Genomic DNA, 10,838 nt, shown 5'->3' on the forward strand with positions numbered 1-10,838 from the left:
ATCATCATCACCGCCATCATCATCACCCCCATCATCATCATCACCCCCATCATCATCACCCCCATCATCATCACCGCCATCATCATCACCCCCATCATCATCACCGCCATCATCATCACCCCCATCATCATCACCGCCATCATCATCACCGCCATCATCATCACCCCCATCATCATCACCCCCATCATCATCACCGCCATCATCATCACCGCCATCATCATCATCACCGCCATCATCATCACCCCCATCATCATCATCACCCCCATCATCATCATCACCGCCCCCATCATCACCCCCATCATCATAATCACCCCCATCATCATCACCCCCATCATCATCATCACCCCATCATCATCACCCCCATCATCATCATCACCCCCATCATCATCATCACACCCATCATCATCACCACCCCCATCATCATCACCCCCATCATCATAATCACCCCCATCATCATCACCCCCATCATCATCATCACCCCCATCATCATCATTACCCCCATCATCATCATCACCGCCATCATCATCACCTCCATCATCATCACCACCCCCATCATCATCACCCCCATCATCATCACCCCCATCATCATCACCGCCATCATCATCACCGCCATCATCATCACCCCCATCATCATCATCACACCCTCCAGCAGCACCAGGAGCTGCACAACAAGCACCAGCAGATGGTGATGGGTTGTATGGGGGCAGAGGGTCTTACCTGCCTGGAAAACCTGCTGCGAGGGTCTGTTGGGTTAGTAGGAAGGAGCCTCCATACCCGCACAATAGCTGCTGAGTGCAGGAGAGGAGCAGCTCCCTCTACACAGGTACAGGCGGCACAGGACGTAGCACTGACGTCACTGCAGGGTACACTCAGCACACACTCACTGCAGGGCACACACTCACTGCAGGGCACACACTCACTGCAGGGCACACTCAGCACACACTCACTGCAGGGCACACTCAGCACACACTCACTGCAAATGGGGGGAACACTGTGGAGAAAGGGATCATGAACTCATCTTGGTGCCCCATATAACTGCTGATAGTGTGGAAGCAAATATGTATCCATCCTGCACATACACTTTATATATACTGGATAGATAGATAGATAGATAGATAGATAGATAGATAGATAGATAGATAGATAGATGATAATAAATAGAAAGAAAAATGAAAGACGCAGCACAATGGGCTTTTTTGGTACTGAAATGATGGTGTGCTATATAATATAAGGCCTGGTCTGTATCTGTGTAACCTTCCACCCAACTATTGTCATTGTTCAGGTGCTGCTGTCTGCTCATCTTTTTCTAGATAGATAGATAGATAGATAGATAGATAGATAGATAGATAGATAATAGTAGATAAATAGGTAGACAGAGGGGTAGATATGAGATAAACACAATAACAGATAGATCAGACACGATCTATAGAGAGTGAATGGATAAGGAGAGATGAATATATATTGGTGGATATCTGATTAATATAAAAGCAAGGAGAACAGATACAATGTAGGAGCAGATATTATCTGTGTAGATGGATTCTATATTAGTAAACATGAAAGATTGATGTGAGGAAGGTAAAACATCTAGATAAATAGATAGGAGATAAATACATGCAAATAAAAGATGAATATTTCTTCCATTATATACATTTAGGATTAAATAAGTAAGGAGATATGTGATAAATATAATACACAGAGAGATGATAAGAAAGATGTGAGGCTAAGTGGCTAGATAATAGATAGATAGATAGATAATAGATAGATAGATAGATAATAGATAGATAGATAGATAGATAGATAATAGATAGATAGATAGATAGATAGATAGATAGAAATGTAGATAATAGATAAATAATAGATCGATAGATATAGATAGATACATAAATAGATAGAAACGTAGATAATAGAGCTAGATAATAGATAAATAATAGATAGATATAGATAGATAATAGATATAGATAATGTAGATAATAGATATACATAGATATAGATAGATAGATAATAGATATAGATGATAGATAGATCTGTTTCTCCAGGCTGGCTGTTAATCCCAGTTTCCAGCTGATCTCCCCTGTGTCCGTCCTCACACCTGACCCCTCAGCCCCGATCCGTGTGTCCTCCGTATTGTGGCCCCCAGTGATGTCCGCGCCTCCTCCGTCTCTCTGCTCCTGTAGATATGATGATGATTATCCGGATGGAGATGTAGAGATAGCGCCATTATTCTCCCTGCGCCGCAGTCACACCCGGCGCTATCCCGACACTGCGCAGCGCAATCCGCCCGGAAAATCCTTTTGTTCCTCCGCTTCATCTGTGAAGGCTCCGTCTCCAGGGCCCGTGATCAGTAATGCCGGGGCTGGGGGTCCCGCACACTATGGGGGTCATGGCCTGCACCGAAGCTGAAAATCTCCTGCACGAGAGTGAGCCGCAGAGGAGCCGCAGGAGAGCCGCAGGAGAGCCGCAGAGGAGCCGCAGGAGAGCCGCAGAGGAGCCGCAGGAGAGCCGCAGAGGAGCCGCAGGAGAGCCGCAGGAGAGCCGCAGAGGAGCCGCAGAGGAGCCGCAGGAGAGCCGCAGAGGAGCCGCAGAGGAACCGCAGGGGAGCAGGTGCCGGAGGCTGCGACATCGGGCGCTATGCACACTGCAGCGGCAATCCGCACAGGCTGCGATCACAGCTATCCATACATCTATATCTATCTACCCATCTATCAATCTATCCATCTATTATCTATCTATCTATTATCCATCCATCTCATAACTATTTCATATTTATCTGTATGTCTCTCTATATTATCAATCTGTATCATAAATGGTTTAAATATTTAATGGTTTAAGTATTTAATTTGCTGCAGATGTTTCCATTTAAATTCTTACATTTTTACTAAAGTTCTTTAAAAAAAAAACGAAAGCAAAGATTAAATAATTTTCATTAAAATATAATATGGTAAAAATAAATAAAATGAAAAATATACATAATATAATAACTAGATAATAGATAATAGATAGATAATAGATGATAGATAATTGATGATAGATAGATAGATAATAGATAGATAATAGATGATAGATAGATAGATAATAGATGATAGATAGATAGATACATAGATAATAGATGATAGATACATAGATAATAGATGATAGATAGATAGATAGATACATAGATAATAGATGATAGATAGATAGATAGATACATAGATAATAGATGATAGATAGATAGATAGATACATAGATAATAGATGATAGATAGATACATAGATACATAGATAATAGATGATAGATAGATAGATACATAGATAATAGATGATAGATAGATAAATAGATACATAGATAATAGATGATAGATAGATAGATAGATACATAGATAATAGATGATAGATATATAGATACATAGATAATAGATGATAGATAGATAGATAGATACATAGATAATAGATGATAGATAGATAGATAATTGGTAGATATACAGACACTAGACATTTTACTAATGATTTGCCAATAACTGAGTGACGTCGATCACATTTGTCGGATGCCCAGCGTTATTTGCCTTGCAGCCTTCATAGAGTTTCTCCACAGAACCTTCCGGATGTGATCTGTGACTTTGTGGATTTCTAGGAGTCTCCATAGATCCATATTATGGAGGAGGGTGAAGAAGAGAACGATAGAGGAAAGAATACCTAGAAGCTTCAGCAATAGACCTTCTCTGGTGATGCTGGGGACAGTCACTGCCATCATTCACTCACTCAGATCACCACAATCTGTTCCCGAGGAGAAGCCGCAGCACCAGTGTGTACAGCGCCTACAGCCCAATGTATCACACAGCGGAGGCATCAGCCCTGTGTCATCTAGATACATTGCATTGTGTGTAGAATTGTGCAAACCTCTGTAATCACATGGAATGTGTCCTCATAGATATTAGATCCTGAGCCCATCACTGTGACACCTCCTGCCCCAGCTCCACCTCTCAGGGTGCTGTGTACACATGGAGTGCAGCAGATCCTGTGTAGTCAGTGAGCTCCGGGCACAGCAGGATCCTGTGTAGTCAGTGAGCTCTTACCTGCTCTCCTCACATCCCCTGCGGCACCGGCAGGGTCGGGCTCCTGCGCCTCTGGCAGCTCCTCTCTCATCCCCCAGCTCTGGGGCTGGCACCAGGCAGCACACTATTTATGGGCATCATCAGGCGCTCTGCCCCTGGCCCTCATTTGCATTGTTACAATCTCTCTACACGCTGATCGCATTGTCTGCCTCGTGCTCCCATTGTTCCTGGCTGCTGTCACTGACTACGAGACCTGACTCTGATATTCTGCTGTGGATTGTGATTGTGGCATCCGAGAGAGGCAGAGCCCGGGCAGGCGCAGAAAAGGCGCAGAGCAGGCGCAAGGACTCTGCTACAGTGCAACCTGTGGCTTTACATGGGCTGGGGGACTACAGATCCCAGCCAGCAAAGGCTGCTCTGTAATAGGGGGACATCAGTAGACCTCTAACAACGAAATGTGTCTATTGTTATTTGTTTAATACAATTACCACAAGGATCTATCTTTCTATCTATCCTCCTATCTATTATCTTTCTATCTATCTATCTATCTAATTATCTATCTGTGTAAATATTTAAATATTTGTACTACATTTGTAGCTAAGTCATGATATTCCAATAATTGATTATTTGCTCTTTCCAATCTCTCTCTTTATATCCATCTAGTTTATCTATTCATATCTGTTTTGTAAATATTCTTTATATGTTCCATAACAGTATATGTTTGTATGTATATAAATATATATGATCTATTTATTATCTATCTATCTATCTATCTATCTATCTATCTATCTATCTATCTATCTATCTAGTATCTATCATCTATCTATTATAATCTATTTATTATCTATTTTCTATTTATTATCTATCTATCTATCTATCTATCTATCTCTATCTATCTATTATATCTCTATCTATCTATCTATCTATCTATCTATTTATCTATCTATCATCTATCTATTATCTATCTATTATCTATTTATCTATTATCTATTATATCTGTATCTATCTATCTATCATTCTATCTATCATCTACCTGATTCTTTCTATTTTTATTATTACTCTTTACAAAGAGTCGATGATGTGCAGTGTTTGGGAAGCACACTAAGCCCTTTGCACCTTTCGCCTGTTGCTCCCTTTCCTCCCCATCTTTCTCTGTACAGACCCCCCCATCCCATAAGTGGCAGCACACAGAGGACACATCCACACAGCATTGTTCCCTGGCCTCACTGATGAGAGTGCCAGTATTTCAGAGCTGATCGCTGCATTTCATCCCTCGCCCCCTCTTTTATCTGCTTCTTCCCATTCTCCATTTTTTATTTATTTATTTTATTTTATTTTTTTTTTTGCTTTTTTTTTATTTGCCTTCAAATTGCTGAACACACAGCAAATAAAATCAGGCGGATGAAGATCCAGCAGCTATCAGCAGAGACATTGTTTAGAAGAAAGAAGCCTCCGAATGTTTAAGTCCTATTAAGGAAGCCAGCCATAACTAATATATAAAAGGGCAGGTTGTGCTTGTGTATCAGAGGCCCGAGCATTCAGCCCTGATAGCAGGTAACAAGGCTCGGGTCCCATCAGCCAGATAGACATGCAAATGGGGATTCTGCAGCCTGAAAACACCATTATTAAAATATGAGACTCACACAATTAAAAATTGCCAAAATGCTATCTTGTTCTCTCTTCACATAGAAAACATACAGCTCTAGAAGAATCAATTCAAAGGCAAAAGGCCTGCAGAAAAAAAGAAAAAAAAAAAAAAGAAAAAAAAAACTTTAATAGGAAAAAAATTATCATAATAATGAGGGTGAGGATGTTAGAGGAGCAGAATGAGGCCTATTCTCCTGGCATTTCTGCCTGGCTTTGTGATAGGGTTCAGGGAAAGAGCTCTTGATATTGTGCAGATAAAGTCTTATCTGTATCACACAGCACAGATCCAGAAGAAGAAGCCTAATTACTCCCCTCCATTATCAGATCTGTACAAGGAGATGGACACTGGGCCTACACTTGTATGGTGCAGCCTCATAGTTCAGGTAGGTTCCAATATACAAGATATTTACAAATAAAGGAGCCGAGCACCGAACGCTTTATAAGGCCCTGTTCACACATCGGTATTTGTACGAGCGTCTGTCTCCAAAAACGCAGAGCAGGTGCCCAGCTTTCAATGATAGTTTTTCCCTATGTTCCACCCCAGGTTTTTGGCATACAAACACTGATAAAAATACTGACCAAATAATGAGGTGTGAACGAGGCTTAAAGGTTACGCTCCCACAGTTGAGGTTTTTTTGTGAGGGCTTTAAATAGAAAAAGGTTACTTAAATTAAAAAAATTAAAAAAAAATGCAGCGTAAAAAACGTAGCATTACACTACATTCCCACAATGAGTTTTTGGTAATTGCATATTTTATTTAAAGGGCTATTGCTGTATCAAAGATCCTATCCCAATATGCAGTAGGTGTAATAATAATCATAATAATATTAGCAAATATCTCCAATTAGAAATGTAGTATAGTTCTTCTGATAAGCTATGTCGCTTACCCCATTTGCAAAGCATTTCAGTAGCTTAGGTATCCATGGTTGTGATCAGTCATATAGTGACAATTCGCTAGTTTCTAGTGGTCATAACCATGGATATCTAAGCTACTGCAATACCTGCACATGGGGGTAACCAACATAGCTCATCAGAAGAACTATACTACATTTCTAATTGATGGTATTTGCTAATATTATTATTACACCTACTACATATTGGGATAGGATATTGGAGATGGCAATACCAGTTTTAACCAATTCAGAAATTGCTCAGAATCTCTGCAACATGAAATGAAACACTCCCCAGGAGAACTTAGCCCTAAAAGGCTTTATTCACACATCAGTATTTCATCAGTATTTGTATACAGAAACCAAGACAAAACACAGAGCCAGTGTCAATCTCTCAATTATGGTTTTTCTCTGTAAATTCCACTCCTGGTTTTGGCATAAAATACTGATCAAATACTGATCAAAAACTGATCAAATACTGACCTGTGAATAATTGCATCTATGGATGCAAAGGAGAGATGTGCCATAAAGTAGTGAATGTGCCAGAGAACTACAAATGGCTGATACTAGGGGGTAATAGATTGCAGAACAATATTATGACCTTTCCTCCTCCAAAGCAGAATCTGGGTTTATTCACACATCAGTATTTGTTTTATCAGTATTTCATCAGTATTTGGTCAGTATTTTACATCAGTATTTGTAAGCCAAAACCAGGAGTGGAACAATCAGAGGAAAAATATAATAGAAACCCGTCACCACTTCTGTATTTATCACCCACTCCTGATTTTGGCTTACAAATACTGATGTAAAATACTGACCGAATACTGATCGTGTGTAATCAATATTATGACACTTCCTTCCTCAATATTGAATCTATTTAGAAGGTTTTATTCACGCACCAGTATTTTTTTTATCAGTATTCCATCAGTATTTTTTTTTTATGTAAAAAAAAAAACCAGGAGTCTCTCCAAAACAGAGAACAAGTGTCAATCTCTCAGGTCTAGTTTTTTTTTTTATCTGAAAGGTCAGTATTCGGTCAGTATTTTACATCAGTATTTATAAGCCAAAATTAGGAGTGGAACAATCAGAAGGAAAAGTATAATAGAAACAGTCACCACTTCTGTATTTATCACCCACTACTGGTTTTAGCTTACAAATACTGATATAAAATACTGACCAAATACTGACCTTACACAGAAAAACTATAATTGACAGATTGACACCAGTTCTGTGTTTTGGAGGAACTCATGGCTTGGGTATAAAAATACTGATGAGATACTGATAATAAAAAAAATCTGATGTTTGAATAAGCTATTTTTTTTAAATAAACTATTATTTAAATCAATGGTTATTACCAGTAAATAAAATATTAAAATAAATGCCCAACTAACAATGAAAAAAATTAAGAAAGATAATAAATAAATAATAAATTAATAACACAATGTTTACATATTTTTTTTTTTACAATCTTTAGTGATTCTTTTCACCCCCTCCACCTCCTGAGATCACTGCTGCCTCTTCTTTTAATAATTGCAATGTGAAAGATTCCTTTAAATCATCATTGGGCTGAAAATAATTAATCACCTCCTAAACAAGGAAATTAATCTCCTGGGTGATCAGCTCCAGCAGAATTTCTTTCTGGCTTCTATTTAGGGAAAAGGAATAATATAAAAAGCCAATTTTTTCCCCTATAAATGATCTTCAGTAGGAAATGGAGAGGACACAGAGGATCAGGTGAATGGAATTGTCGGGTGATGATGTCCTCCTGTTTATTATGGCAGTGAAGATGTCAGGATGTCACATTGTCTCCTGGATTCTTCATTTCCAGGAGGAGCTGACAGCTCTGCCCCCTGTGCCTTCACCTAAGTCAGGGGAGGAGGGGGCAACTGAGGGTCTCCAGCAGCCCCCCTGCTCATATTATTGGGATCCAGGGGTAATTTTTCATCTCTGCTAGCTAATCTTTGTTCCTGGGGAAGATAATAAATTGACTAATCGTTATCTCTGGGCTCCTGGAGGCTGCTGGAGAATAGAGTTGAGCGGGGTTGAAAATTGGCTCCAAAGTGCTGCAGAAATAAATGGCGCTCCTTATCTCCACCGAGCAGATAATCTGCGCCTTTCAAAAGCCGCACAACAAACAGCACGTCCCCAGCATCACATGCATCATTTACCCGAGCAGATCTCGCCGTTTGATGGCCATATAGACAACATCTATGGATTTTCCTCCTCTTCCTCTTCTCCTCCTAGGCAGGCAGCAGGAGCAGGAGCAGGCAGCAGCAGGGAGCAGGAGCAGACAGCAGACCGCAGGCAGCAGGCAGTAGGCAGCAGGAAGCAAGATCAGAAGCAGGCAGCAGGAGTAGGCAGCAGGAAGCAAGATCAGAAGCAGGCAGCAGGAGTAGGCAGCAGGAAGCAGGAGCAAAAGCAGGCAGCAGGAGTAGGCAGCAGGAGCAGGCAGCAGGAAGCAGGATCAGAAGCAGGCAGCAGGAGTAGGCAGCAGGAGCAGGAGCAGGCAGCAGCAAGGAGTAGGAAGCTGGGGAAAGGCAGCAAGAGCAGGGAGCAGGAGCAGACAGCAGACCGCAGGCAGCAGGAAGCAGGAGCAGAAGCAGGCAGCAGCAGGCAGCAGGAGCAGACAACTGGAGCAGAAGCAGGCAGCAGGAAGCTGGAGCAGAAGCAGCAGGAGCAGGCAGAAGGAACAGGCAGCAGGAGAAGAAGCAGGCAGCAGGAGAAGAAGCAGGCAGCAGGAGCAGGCAGCAAGAGCAGGCAGCAGGAAGCTAGAGCAGGCAGCAGGAGCAGGCAGCAGGGAGCAGGCAGCAGGAGCAGGCAGCAGGAAGCAGGAGCAGGCAGCAGGAGCAAGCAGCAGGGAGCAGGCAGCAGGAGCAGGCAGCAGGAGCAGGCAGCAGGAGCAGGCAGCAGGAGTAGGCAGCAGGCGCAGGCAGGGCTCAGGGGCTTTATGCCTCTAATATATACTGCTCAAAAAAATAAAGGACACACACCCTAGTACATTGTGTTGGTTAAGTGTTCCTGTATATTATAACTGCACCGAATGATACAGAATAAATAAACTACATCGGAATATGAAGGAGGCGCAGAATATTGGATTCATAATGACAGAAAGCAGCAACATCTCATTTCCCACATTAGCCTGAGAGCAGATTACAGCTTCATTCATTAATCACTGGCCCTGGAATCTGGAGTCAGAATTAGAAACATTGTAACATTGTTCTATATTATTATTAATAATAAGTATAATAGCGCCATTTATTCCATGGCGCTTTACATGTGAACAGGGCTGTACATAACAATATAGATATCTATCTATCTAGCAGCTGCACTAAACATGTATCAACATATCACAATTCTAAAGGTTCCAGGGCGGGAAATTATTGAAGCTGTAATCTGCTCTCAGGCTAATATAGTCTAATTCCAAATCTATCTATCTATCTATCTATCTATCTATCTATCTATCTATCTATCTATCTTTACTATTTGTTTATACATATGTACATTGTAATTGTGATCCTTGAATACAAAACATTAAGGCTTATAGATTACAATATTTGGATACATTGCACTTGGAATCGGTTACATTGTATGTGTAATATGTATTTTTATTATTATAGCTGAATACATACCTCATTTTGGGAGGTGTATTTGCTTTTTAGAGTTGGCAGTGATATTAATAATAATAATAATAATAATAATAATAATAATAATAATAAAGTGTCAGATAATTGTTTTGGTTATGTAGTAAATTCATATTAATCCCTTTGATAACTATACACAGGGCTGTAACAGTGATTATATTATTTATATTATTTAACACTCCCTATCCATTTGATGATTGAGTGAAGATGAGGAAGAGGTGACATTATTTTTTGGCAAAAAAGGAAGGAGGCATTAGGGAGAGAAAGAAGGGTTGTCTGTTTCTGTGGATTTAAGTCCATGAACATCAATACTCACCCAGAGGACATAACCTGCTGCCTGTACCCTGCCTGTACCTGCCTGATGGCTGAGGTGCAGCTAATTGACGGATCATCAGTATTAATTGCAGCAAAGGGAACCTTGTGTTACCAGATAAGATGCCCAAGATGGGAACGTGTCAGAGGGTCCAGAGCAACTAATGTCCCATAGAGAGAATCACAGACACAGACACAAATACATATATTAGTCTATTTATCTATCTATCTATGTATCTATGTATCTATCTATCTATCTATCTATTATCTATCTATCTATCTCTCTATCTATTATCTATCTATCTATCTATTATTATCTAT

The 10,838-nt window shown here is 40.5% G+C and overlaps 1 protein-coding gene across 2 annotated transcripts in view; it reads right to left on the reverse strand.

Annotated features, from left to right (window-relative positions):
* Positions 1–4,143, reverse strand: part of GATA2 (GATA binding protein 2) — a 28,971-nt gene extending 24,828 nt beyond the window's left edge. Inside the window, exon 1 of one of the 2 annotated variants that reach the window (XM_073575056.1) lies at positions 4,049–4,143. The gene's annotated coding sequence lies outside the window, so the exon portion shown is untranslated. Of the gene's footprint in view, positions 1–717; positions 845–4,048 lie in introns of those variants that run through there. The other variant, XM_073575055.1, reaches the window with a different exon arrangement.
* Between the last annotated feature and the right edge of the window lie 6,695 nt (positions 4,144–10,838).

The sequence above is a fragment of the Dendrobates tinctorius genome, unplaced genomic scaffold (assembly GCF_039654945.1).
Source record: "Dendrobates tinctorius isolate UK_male_01 unplaced genomic scaffold, ASM3965494v1 ptg000041l, whole genome shotgun sequence".
NCBI classification, from domain to species: Eukaryota; Metazoa; Chordata; class Amphibia; order Anura; family Dendrobatidae; genus Dendrobates; species Dendrobates tinctorius.